This window comes from Schistocerca cancellata, chromosome 10, assembly GCF_023864275.1.
Source record: "Schistocerca cancellata isolate TAMUIC-IGC-003103 chromosome 10, iqSchCanc2.1, whole genome shotgun sequence".
Taxonomy (NCBI): Eukaryota; Metazoa; Arthropoda; class Insecta; order Orthoptera; family Acrididae; genus Schistocerca; species Schistocerca cancellata.
Window position 1 is genome coordinate 90,530,810 of NC_064635.1, and position 13,175 is coordinate 90,543,984.

The 13,175-nt window shown below is 41.6% G+C and overlaps 2 non-coding genes across 2 annotated transcripts; both read left to right on the forward strand.

Moving 5' to 3' along the window:
* The first annotated feature begins 8,746 nt into the window (after window positions 1–8,746).
* On the forward strand, window positions 8,747–8,909 carry LOC126106998 (U1 spliceosomal RNA). The gene has a single exon (XR_007523431.1). It is a non-coding gene; the product is annotated as a U1 spliceosomal RNA (small nuclear RNA).
* A 2,660-nt stretch (window positions 8,910–11,569) lies between these two features.
* Window positions 11,570–11,732, forward strand: LOC126106999 (U1 spliceosomal RNA). Its single transcript, XR_007523432.1, has one exon. It is a non-coding gene; the product is annotated as a U1 spliceosomal RNA (small nuclear RNA).
* The last annotated feature ends 1,443 nt before the right edge of the window (window positions 11,733–13,175 follow it).

Below are 13,175 nucleotides of genomic sequence, written 5' to 3' on the forward strand. Positions count from 1 at the left end.
TTAGAATAGGAAATAACTTTTATACTTGTGATAACTTAATAATTTGTTTTTATTCTATGTTCCTTGATAATTTGTACGATATAAAATCGAAGTGCACGCACTGTAGGTGAACTGTTGAGACACAAAATCGAATAATAACCGAGAGCTATAACTGCTGGTGTCTGTTGGAAACGCCAGGAACTACCAAAGTAAAAAATACACATTAATTTTATCAAAATTAGCCCATTTAACTGAAAAATGGTTAATTTTCAAGGATGTTTGCCGATCAAAGCTGCAGGTTCCAAACGACAGATATCGAGCATGTGATTATAAATCGTTCACACAACTGTTGTGGCGGGATTTATAATAAATTATTTGCGAATTGCTTCGAAAACCTATATAATTTATGTCTTTAGTGAGTTGGAATGTCTGCTTTCTTTGGCTGATTGCCTGACGTGGAAGAATCTAATTGCATGCTTATCTACTGCAGACAATAGTTTGAATTTCTGTCAGAAATATGGACTAATACCGGATGATGAAAAGAGAGATTGTGTAGATTGCGATGGGGCGAAATCTTTAATTGGTAAGAAGGAAAAATCAGGACGACCTTTAAAGAATGAAATCGAACATATTTGGGTATTCGGTGGCATAGAACGGGAGTCCCGGAAGTGCTTTGTGGTCAGAGCGTTCTCCAGAGACAAGGTAACTTTAGTCGTTTGATAAAACACTTTATACTGCTCGGTAGCAAAGCGATTACAGACGGCTTTCAATCCTACAAGACACTAAAAACAGAATGAGGCAACCACGAGTTTGTGAACCGTTTTGTAGAGTTCGTGTCTTCTGATGAACCCAGTGTCCTCACGAAGAACATGGAGAGGCTGTGAAAATCAGTGAAATTTTCCATTAAAAGGGAAGGGCGTCCAGGAGAAAGAGATCAACTCTACTTGTTTCAGTATCTGTACTTCCATAACTTGTGTGTGACATAGGCGAGTCGGGTCTAGTGAAGCAGGGGATACAACCCGTCGGCTTTGATCAATGAAGTCATACATTAGTCATAGATAGTAATGTCTTCACTTAGAGGCATAGATAATAAAGCAGTTCTGTGTTCCGGATAAGCGCTATCATCGCACATTAAAATAATTATTCGTCATGATATTGAGGTAATTTGGAGTATTAGTTTGTTATTGTAGAACAATTTTTAGTGTCTTATTTTCGTTTATAGGAATGGATTTGTCTGTTTGTGGGTATGTAATTTTCGTTACTGTCTGTCTAGGCGAGTTTCGGTTATTCCTCGATATTTCCGCGTGATAAGTTCACTTTCCCATTAGCTTCTTTCACTGTATTTCACTATTTTGACATATTTCACTGTTTCATTCCACCAATATGTGTATTTTCGTGTTGTGAAGTACGTAATAGAAATTTCTCGGCTGTCATCATCTTTCGTTTCCCAGCACTAGTATCAGTACGACATTTTCGAATGTGTACTTGCTATATTACAGGCGAAACCCCTGACACAACTACAACTTGTATCCCGTTCTTCCCTTAACTTCGCCTTTACACTGGCACAATATATGTCAATTGGCGAGCAAGATACAAATACTGCATATAGCTATATAGCTCAAGTAACGAATGGGATACTATTAGCGTGCAAGGCAACATGAAAACTGTACCCCATAGTGAAGTACGGGATACAAATTGTACATGTGTCGTCTTCTTGTCTTCGTGTAGTTCAATTGAGGTACAGGTTGCAAATGTAACTTACGTATATTTCCACCTTTTCGTTATCAGTGTACATATATAGAGGTCAACGGAAGCCTGGTATACATATATTACATACGTAGGCCTTTCTGTCATCAGTAGTAGTGATATGTACGTAAGAAAAGACTGTTAGTAATAGCGGAGACGAAATAAACAACACATCTACAATTTGTATCCCGTGTTTCACTTAGGGTTTACTGAACCGAGGGTATGTTATGTGTCGACAGAAGTGCCGACACAGTGTTATTTTGAAGGGGCCGAATAGGCACGCTATAAGCTCACCCAGAATATCGTGAAGTCTGAAACAGGATGCTCAATGAATGCTAATAAGAAAAGTACGTTGCTTTGGGAATACTTAACTTTAATCCATCCTTTTGGTATACATCGTTTATGGTGAATACAAGTAAGACTCTCTCCAGATATGGTTAACTGCGCCTTGCTAGGTCGTAGCTATGGACTTAGCTGAAGGCTACTCTAACTGTCTCTCGGCAAATGAGAGGAAGGCTTCGTACGTCTAGTCGCTAGCAATGTCGTCCGTACAACTGGGGCGAGTGCTAGTCCGTCTTTCTAGACCTGCCATGTGGTGGCGCTAGGTCTGCAAGTACTGACAGTGGCGACACGCGGGTCCGACATGTACTAATGGACCGCGGCCGATTTAAGCTACCACCTAGCAAGTGTGGTGTCTGGCGGTGACACCACAGGGTACATCGTTCAAGTGAAGAACAGAACAGTAATGCTAGTGAAAACGAAGAAATCCACTTACGTCAAACTCCTATTCCATACTGAAGCAACACACTTCGAATGAGCTTTTAATTTGTATCCGGTGTTTCATTTACGGTTTAGTGAAGCAGGGGATACATAGTTCAAGTGAACAACAGGACAGCAATGCTAGTTGAAACTAAGAAATCTACGTACGCCGAACTTGTATCCCGTACTGCACTTAAGCAATATAGTTAGAAAGAGTTTCGAGATACAACTGACATACATGTAACGTGGTGTATTCTTTGCTAGTAATATATTTCATTCATTTCTTTCCATTGTATTTTGCGGAGAAATACTAAGATACAAACACGCGATATCGTTAACGTGAAAATACTACTGTCCCTTATATATGTGAAGTATAGTTTTTCTCTCTTGCATTCCTTTGTTTCTGAACATTCTTCTCAGCTCTTTCATCTTTGTAATACATGCTCTCTGGCCAATTCTGACGTCATTGGTCAAAGCCGACGGGTTGTATCCCCTGCTAAACTAGACCCGACGAGTCTACCCAGGTTATGGCAAAAAAGAAATGCATACGCATCAAATGGACTTTTTTGATGACTAGTGAAGTAAGTCATTTCCTTTGTAACTACAAGTAGTTTAGTCAACGTTCTTTTTATCGTTGCTGTAGTGACCAATGTAAATACCGCTCGTAATTCCCGCCACCACAGTCGCAGTCAAGTGGTCGATTTAAAATCGCGCCTTTGATAGCTATCGATTCGGGCCCGCGGCTTTGATAGGCTAACATTCTTGGAAACAACCGATAATAGCACGCAATTAAACGAAAGAGTCGAAACTATTACACAAAAAGGGTTTAGTGAAGCGGGGGATGCAACCCGTCGGCTTTGGCCAGTGACGTCATACACTACTTATAGATAGTAATGTCTTCACTTCGAGCCATAGATAATAAATCAGTTCTTCGTTCCGGATAAGCGCTATCATTGTACATTAGAGTACTTGAATGTGATTTTAAAAGAGACCGCTACATATTGCCGAAAATATTTTTCGTGTGCATTTATTAAATTAATTGGTTGTTTCTAATTCATTCGGTTCTTAATTTCATTCTTAGTGATATTGAGGTAATGTGGACTATTAGTTTTTTATTTTAGAACAATTTTTAGTATCTCATTTTCGTTTGTAGGTATGAATTTATCTGCTCCGATGAACCTTGTTGATTTACGAGAGGCTATGGGCGAAAACATGTTGGCCACGATTTGTTTTTTGCAGATGTGTGGCCTCATTGCTGAGTACGTTCGACGTCGTGAGTGCGGCGAACATATGCGCCCCACAAGTGTATCTCGTCGCCGTACTCACGACCTATTCGTATGGCGCCGCAGCAGAGATCGGTTGTGGCGATCCAGTAGAAGAGGAACATGTTCCGAAAAATCTAAGCTCGCCTTGAGAGACATTACGAAAATCACTTACTGTTGGTGTTCGAGATATCCTGTGTGGCTGTGTGTGCATGAATGTCGTGTGAGCAAGCGTACAGTTGTGGATTGGTATTCTTTTTGTAGAGAAGTGTGTTTGGAGTACATGAAATATAGGGGGCCGGGTGTTGTGGTCGAAATTGACGAATCACATTTTGGCAAAAGGAAGAACAACAGGGGGAACTTACGGTGGGATTATGGGTTTGGGGGGCTGTAGTTTCAGGTCACGAGTGTGACGATGTAGTGTTCAACGTAATACCCAATCGAAGGAAGGAAGTTTTGGTCAGTTTCATTAAAGATGACGTTGCAGAGGGTACCATTGTAACTTCAGACGGGTTTTCTTCATATAGGGATTTAGGGGTTATCAGCATCTCGTAGTAAATCACAATATCGAGTTCAGATCATACCCACAGGGGCTTGCACAAATAGCATAGAGGGTTACTGGTCAGCTGTGAAATCTCTTGTAGGGAAAGGGAAACACCAGATTTCCACACTTCAAAGTCACCTAGACGAATATTCAAGGAGACGTAGCATTCCCCAAACATATTGCCCGTTTATTTGCTTTATTAAACATGCTGGGCAAATGTACCGTCCGAAATATGTTAGCTAATTTCACATTAGGATTGGGGTGTGTGTGTGTGTGTGTGTGTGTGTGTGTGTGTGTGTGTGTGTGTGTGTGAGAGAGAGAGAGAGAGAGAGAGAGAGAGAGAGAGAGAGTTTTCGTAATGTTGTGTTTGTTGTGTATGTGGGTATGTGATTTTTGTTGATGTCTTTCTAGGCGAGCTTCGGTTCTTTTAGGAAGTTCCCGTCTGGTAAGTTCACTTTTCCATTTTCTTCTTTTGCTGCAATTGACTATTTTGACGTATTTCATTGTTGTATTACACCAATACGTATGTTTTCGTGTAGTCCAGTACGTAATAGAAGTTTCTCAGCTGTCGTTCTTCTTTCGTTTCCCAGCAATAGTATCATTTGTCGTCTTATTGCCTCTTCGCGTAGTTCAACTTAGGTACAGGTTGCAAATGTAACGTAAATCCATTTCCACGTTTTCGTTAGCGGCGTACATATATAGAGGTCAACGGAATTATGGGACACAAGTATCATGTACGTAGCTCGTTCTGCCCTCGGTAGTACTAATATCTACGTAAGAACAGACTGTTAGTGATAGCGGAGGCAAAATAAACAACTCATGTAAAATATGTATCTCGTGCTTCATTTAGGGTTTAGTGAAGTAGGGGATACATGGTTCAGCTGAACAACAGGACACTACTTCTAGTGGAAACGAAGAGATCTACGTACGCCGAACTTATATGCCGTACTGCACTTACGCAATACAGTTCGGATGAGGTTCGAGATACAGCTCATATATATGTGACGTGATGTATTCTATGCTACCAATATTTTCCATCCATTTTTTCCCTTTTATTTTCCAGTTAAATAATACGATACAAACACGCGATATCCTTAACGTGAAAATACTACTGGCCTTTGCATATGTCAACTGTATTTTTCGTCTCTCGTATTCCTTTGTTTCTGAACAGTCTGATCAGCTCTTTCATCTGTGCAATAAATGCTCTTTAGCCAGTTCTGACATCATTGGTCAAAGTCGACGGGTTGTGCCCCTTGCTTCACCAGACTGCACAAAAACTTAAACTAAAAGTACTCTTATAAGCTTAGCTACTTTCCCAAAGTCTGCAACTGTTGATAAAATGAAATATTTGCTTGAGAATAACCGTAGTTCAAATTATACCCAGAAACAGCGAAATATTTCTAATAAATATTCCCTCGAAAATCGTGTCATATTTGGAACTAAGTCAAACAAGCATCACAACGAACAAAATGATAACATTAAATCGTTAGTATGCTGTCAGCCAGTGACAACACTCGTACGTAAATAATATCAGCTGCAGTTTTCCACAACAACTCTTAATTTAACCACATAGTCCAAACTTTCGTCAAAATAGTAAATACAAGTAGGATATTGCGAAGAGCATCATATATCGCGACATAGATACATATCAAGCAGACACCGTAAATTCACGTTGATATTCAATTTCTTCGACATCTCAACAAAATTTCCACGTTACACTTAACACCCGTCTTGTTGAACATAACAGGAAATGCCGCCTGGCTCACACGGATAATCGGCCGTAGCAGAGCATGTTTACCAGGAAGGTAATCACGAAATAAAATTCAGCGAAGAACGTCGTATCTAAAACCTCGCATTATTAAGTGCGAATGTATAGACAGGCCATCGACGTTGATAAACACAGTAACAATGTTAACTGAATAGGTGAAGGTATTAAACTGGGTAAAATTAGGATATCAGCGTTGCACCGGAAGCGTGACGGTCGATTACTTCCAGTCGAGAATGTTGGTATTAGCAACTTTCAGTCGTGAATGTTGGTATTAGTAAAGACAATCTCATAGCCGACGCCACGTGATGGACAGTGTCGCCCTCTGCACTGCCTATATGATCAGCTCTTCGCGGCTTCACGTCGGAGGATGTTTCCGGCAGTCGGAGACGAAACGTCAGGGGAGAGTTCCATACATCGACCACGGCCTATCAGGCCGCATGTTTTAATTGACAACTAATTCATTTGTTTGCATTTATTCCTGCAAAGCTCCTCCTCATATGTTAGATGGTATAAATAGGAGGCTGCAGTCACAGCTCAGCAGTGCGTCCAATGCGCCTGAAACCGATTATACGTTGTGGGTTTTTAACGATATCGGACGTTCGAGAAACATTTCTACAGGTGATACGTCGGGGTAGCCTTAAGCAACACTCGGAGATAATGTTTGCTTTTGTGATTTTTGAGCCGGCCGTTGTGGCCGAGCGGTTCTAGGCGCTACAGTCTGGAACCGCGCGACCGCTACGACCGCAGGTTCGAATCCTGCCTCGGGCATAAATGTGTGTGATGTCCTTAGGTTAGTTAAGTTTAAGTAGTTCTAAGTTATAGGGGACTGATGACCTCAGAAGTTAAGCCCCATAGTGCTCAGAGCCATTTGAACCATTTGTGATTTTTGAATAACATAACTATTGGTGAAATCCTGTGGTTACCAAAGGAACATCGCCGACCCTTTCGTCAAACACTATTATATATTCCGGCAAACCGCATCTATTGAAAGGCATGACGTTAGAAAAAACTGCGCTCACAGCTGCTAAAATTGTTGTTTGTTAAAATAAAATTATTAAAATTCTGTACTATTCTCGCTTGTAGAGGTAGTGACCCAGCTCTCCTGATCGTAAATATATGACGTCACACAGTCCATATGGATAGCTCCCGTTCCGCCAGCCAGCCAGTTTCCCTTTGTCGTTCGTGCTAGTCGCTTTTGCCTTGCCCTTCACTGATATAGTGGCGAGATACTGCCACCTGATTCTTTCCACATTGTAATTTGCGTGTGCCGAGACTAATTATGTTAGAAGTGACAATTCTTTATCACCAATCCGGCCTCTTAAAAGAAAAAAATCGTCCGCTCATCATAAAGTATTTTCTTTTTAGATGCGTGCAAATTTTAAAGAATGTGTCACTTCTTTACCATTCGCTCGCTATAATATTAATGATATTTTCTGAATAGTAACTTTTGACTACGAGCGATGGGTATGCCTATGATCTTTTAACATTGATAGTACATTTAGACATCCCTTTACTAATTTCGCAGCTCGTGGTCTAGAGGCTAGCGTTGCTGTCTCTGGATAATGGGGTCCCAGACTCGATTCCCGGCCGGGTTGGAGATCTTCTCTGCCCGGGGACTGGGTATTCGTGTTGCCCTCACCATTCCATCATTATCATTCACGGCAATGGCTAGACTGAACCGAGTAAAAAATTGGACGTAAAAATTGATACTTTGTACGGGCGCTGATGACCGCGCACTTGAGCGCCCCACAACCCAAACATCATCCTTTACTAATTTTAATATCCGCAAAAAGTGGTGACACTGTTCATCGCTTTTTACTACGTAGGTCACTTCCTCATGCGGCTTAAAGCCGCGAAAGCGGTCGTATTTTAATAAACAACAATTTTACCAGCTGTGAGCGGAGTTCATCGTAACATCATGCCTTAACTATGTTCAGCATATCTCTGTGACCTGTTGACATAGTACGCTGTAAAAGTCTGTACCAGACGTACGTAAGTGTTTCATGATTTGTATTCTACATTGGCTTAACTCAGAAGTTCTTCGTGACGGTCTGGCATACGTACAGTTGGCCGAATCTTAGTAATGTTAAATGTTATTCAGACTAATTTTGCGTGTATTTTATACCAACAGCATGTGCTTTTTCTCGTACAGTAATAACAGCAAAGTGTGCGGTATTTGCTACAGTACAACGTGAGACAGATACGATTCTTCCATTACAAATCTCTCATAAATTAGGTACGATGCTTCCATTACGAACCGCTCAGAAATTTTCGTACCAGCTGAACAGTATACATACAACAGCATAGAGCTAACGCGCGCACGCGAGAGAGAGAGAGAAAGAGAGAGAGAGAGAGAGCACCAAGTGTTTAATGCGGTGGAGGGGGTTGGGGGACAAGCGCATGCGCAGTATCTGCGATGTGGGTGACATCTACCGTCGCCACACAGAGTTCGTTGGTCCAATTCGACTGTACGTGGCACGACCAAGATCACTGTTTTGTCAAATGGAGCCACCTGTCTTTTCGGAACACGATCGAGTGGTATCTTAGTACGATCAATACAGTTCTCTCTCGTTTCGGGAAGAGTGTGTGTGGCGGGATAGATCACATGTAATGTGAACATCGATATGCGCTCGATTCGTGTGACGTTCACTGTATGAGATAAAGTATCGGAGTTTTGAAAGTGAAGGCATACTTACCTGGCACAGGGGATACCGTGATCATGAAGGCGGTTCCTCCAGGACGAGGCTCTTCCATTGCACTTCGGTTGGGCTGACCCCTGCGATTACCCCTAATGTGGGTAACTCGGGTGCATAATTTTTGGTAGTCGGGACTGCGTTCGCGCAGACCCGGTCGCATTATAAATGAAACACATTTGTCGATTATTTTACGATTAAAATGTTTGTTAAGAATATTCAACACAGCTGTTTTGTAGTAATCAACTCCTCAAAGTTGTTGCTGCCACGTGCACTGTCGCTTTGTCTTTAGGATGTTGCTGTGCTGCAGAATCCTTTACTCCAGCATTTGTTGTGCACAGAAATTTCTGATCGTAACAAGATACTGCTGTATGGGAGCTGTGACGCCTGATCAGTTCGAAAATGGCGTTACACAAAAATGACATTTTTCATTTCACCCAGCTCGGGACTCACTTTGCTCTCACCAGAATGGAAACTGTTCTCAATCATCGGCTGCCGCTAAACTAAATAAGGCGAGGGTAAATACCAAAGAAGGTACATTCCTCAGTGTAACCTCTTTCCATAGTTGTATACGTGGCCAAGATTTCAGTTGTTTCTTTCCATCGGACAGTAGATTATGCCAAATGTTTCAAAATAAGTGATTGCTTCCTTGCTCGGTAAAAAAAAATTATCCCCACTAAACAATTTTTTCAACCTTTGAAATATGAGTAAATTAATTGACTCTAAAGCAGGAGAAGCCGAACGAGAAAAGTTCGAGTCCAAACGGAACCCGTTCCGCAATTGTGACTGCTTTGGAGGACGAAGCTCTGTCGTGTTCAGAGTGCACTTATTTCTTTATTTAACATCTGAATTTGATAATGGAGAAAAAAAAGCTCTAGTCATGACTGTAGTTTTGTCTGAAGAATCTTAGTCAGAATCACATCCTAGGAGTCCCCAAAAAGTAGAGGCCATCACGTTTCCACATGACGAAACTGCCTTAGTTTTTTTTTAATTTTTTATTGTACTCTTATATCTCTGGGCATTGTTTTTGTCGCTAAGAATAAGGTATGCAATGATGGGTTAATGTGTTTGCCACAAATTTGCGCCTAAAGTCATCAATTGTGTGCATGAACATTGGTTCAAAATCTTGTGCCCTGTGCCTCTTCGGCCAAAAGCCAATATTCAGAGTGTGTGTGTTTATTTAACGAAGTAAATACGGGAAATGTTCAAGGGCTGCCATTAACGACATTGTGCATATTCTTGTTTTCACGACACACTTCTTCACTTTGGATGGGCTATTATTTGACTTAATGGAAGTTAACAACAGACTTTAACTACCTGGGTGAAATGTATAAAGCAACATTGTCCAGGCAATTTCGTCATTTTCGGAGTCTCGCTGGTTGATATGTAAATGTAAAGCAAAGCGACTATAATGCATGGAAACGCGGAATGCGACGACACTTCACAGATGGAGTGTGGTATAAATACAAATGACAAAGTTTTCAGTTGTTTTAAAGTGATTGTTATCTACTGTGACGTGACTGGTAGTGTTTGAAATAGATGCTGTATTCTAACATAACATTTTGGTCGTTCTTTATCAACAGTACCAGTGGCAATTGACCATGAACGTTGTTGTCCGGTCATTGTCTTAAGAAATTTCCATTTCATGTGAAGTATATAAGAATTCACTAAGCTATTTGGTCACTTACCGTAAATACCCGGCCATTAACTTTGTTGCATAGACGAATAGAGGAGTAATGCGTGACGAGATTACTATCGAAGAAACAGCGAATGAGATTACTGTCCCGAAAACTGCGCCGTTATTTCCTATTACTTCAATGCCCGTAACATACACGTGGTTTGCCAAGAGAAATGGTCAGTATTCATCGATATGACAGCAACATTCGAACCTACAAAGTGTGTTTCAAGAAACTCATGACGCTGAACTGTATTAACTGGCTTTTGTTAGTACTAACGGTTTCGGCCATAATCCATTAACCTCGTTAATAGCATTTACAAGTGCAGCAATTACCTGTTAATATTAGTTGACAACAAATACCAAATATAGTATAGTAAACATGGGTTGTACATTGCATACCTTAAGAGATTTGTTTCACATTAGTGAAGATGAACAAGTGCTCGTGACACTTAAGGTATGCACTTTTGAGCCCATGTTTATTGGATATTTTTCCCCTGTTTTGGTCTATACTATCACCTTTCAAAATATGGAGGCCAAAGAGCTTGCAGCAGAAGAGATTTGTTTCCAGTATCGAAGATGAACAAGTGCTCATAGCTACTAACGTATGCGCTTTAGTGCCCATGTTTACTAGACTTCTGCTTCTAATGATCGTTCTTGTCATATCCCTGAATAATGACCTTTCCTCCTGGACACACTCTGTATATGGTGCGTTTATATTGTATAGTTTTGAGTTTCTGTGCATCAAATCACAGCGACCCTCTCTTTCCTGACCGTCTGAAGAACACACGCACACACACACACACCAGTGAGAGAGAGAGAGAGAGAGAGCGAGAGCGATGGGAGGGGGGCGAACTAACTGCCCATGCAGCTCCGCGACTCGGGTGACATCTATCTTCGCCGCACGGAGTTTGCTGGTCCAATTAGACTGAACTTGTAGGTGCCAGAACTGTTCTTGTCAAATGTATCCTGTGGTTTCGAAACACAAAGGAGTAGTATCGTAGGACTACCGATGTAGGTCTGCCTCGTTTCAGGCAGTGTGTATTGTGGAATAAATCACACGTAATCTGAATAACGATATGCACTCGCTTCATGTGATGCGCACAGTATGTCATAAAGGAGCGAATATTTCCTCCGAAAGGCATACTTACCTGGCACAGGGGATACCGTGATCATGAAGGCGGTTCCTCCAGGACGAGGCTCTTCCATTGCACTTCGGTTGGGCTGACCCCTGCGATTACCCCTAATGTGGGTAACTCGGGTGCATAATTTTTGGTAGTCGGGACTGCGTTCGCGCAGACCCGGTGCAATAGTAATTGAAACATAGTATGTTTACCACATACGTTTTTCCCTGTTAATGTATTCTTGTTATTGAGGAAGCAGCCGTAATTCATTGATCAATTCAAAGCATCGATTTTATTGGAGAAAACAGTTTGATTTGCAGCCGTTTTTGTATTTTCCAGCAGTACTTGCCGTTTGCGAATGTTATATATGTATTCGCTTTTGTACTTCACCACGGGTTTTGGATTTCGGCAGTTAGCAGTCGCCCAGTTTAATTTCCTTGGGTCTTACATAGTCGATATCCGGGCTTCTAATGTTTTTGCCCAACATTTCGTATGTATTGCAAAGGATGGTCATTGCAGGATACAGCTGCGAATAGGTGAACTCTATCACCTGATCAGTTCGAAAACAAAGTTGATAGAGCTGTTTATTAATTCCAAGTTCTGTACTTCCCTTGTCCCCTCTAGATTGGAAAATGTCTAGCGTCATTGCCACTGCTCAACTAAAGCGACGAAGGAATCTCCCTAAGTCGGTTAAAAACGCGGTATAAGTTTTTCTGTTTTAAATGCAATAACACGTGTACGCACTTATATGGCTAAAGCTTGCGAGACAGTTAATATTTCGATAAATTTCCAGGCGTTTCATTTACCTTATGACCGCCTGTCCGAAGTATCGCAGGCCGGTTACGGAAGTCGCGCCTGCCTGTCGAATAGGTCGCTGCACTATGCCCCCCCCCCCCCCCCCCATTCACTCGCCCTTTTTGTGGCTCTTAGCCTGGTGGCCTTATACGCGCCTTCTCGGCCAGTGTCATTCGAGCAGTGAACAGGCATCACAAGTGTAGCAGAGAAGTTTGCGAATGCAACAATGGCTAGAGCGAATTATTCAATTTCACAAGTGTTTACTTATGATTCGTATGTGCGTACAGAGTCCGCTCGTACTGTTCGGAGATTGTTTGAACAGAAGTTTCCAGGTGTTAGAGTTCCGAGTCGTGATGCAGTTCACAAATTGTTGTTGTTGTTGTTGTGGTCTTCAGTCCTGAGACTGGTTTGATGCAGCTCTCCATGCTACCCTATCCTGTGCAAGCTTCTTCATCTCCCAGTACCTACTGCAACCTACATCCTTCTGAATCTGCTTAGTGTATTCATCTCTTGGTCTCCCCCTACGATTTTTACCCTCCACGCTGCCCTCCAATACTAAATTGGTGATCCCTTGATGCCTCAGAACATGTCCTACCAACCGATCCCTTCTTCTGGTCAAGTTGTGCCACAAACTTCTCTTCTCCCCAATCCTATTCAATACTTCCTCATTAGTTATGTGATCTACCCATCTAATCTTCAGCATACTTCTGTAGCACCACATTTCGAAAGCTTCTATTCTCTTCTTGTCCAAACTATTTACCGTCCATGTTTCACTTCCATACAATGCTACACTCCATACAAATACTTTCAGAAATGACTTCCTGACACTT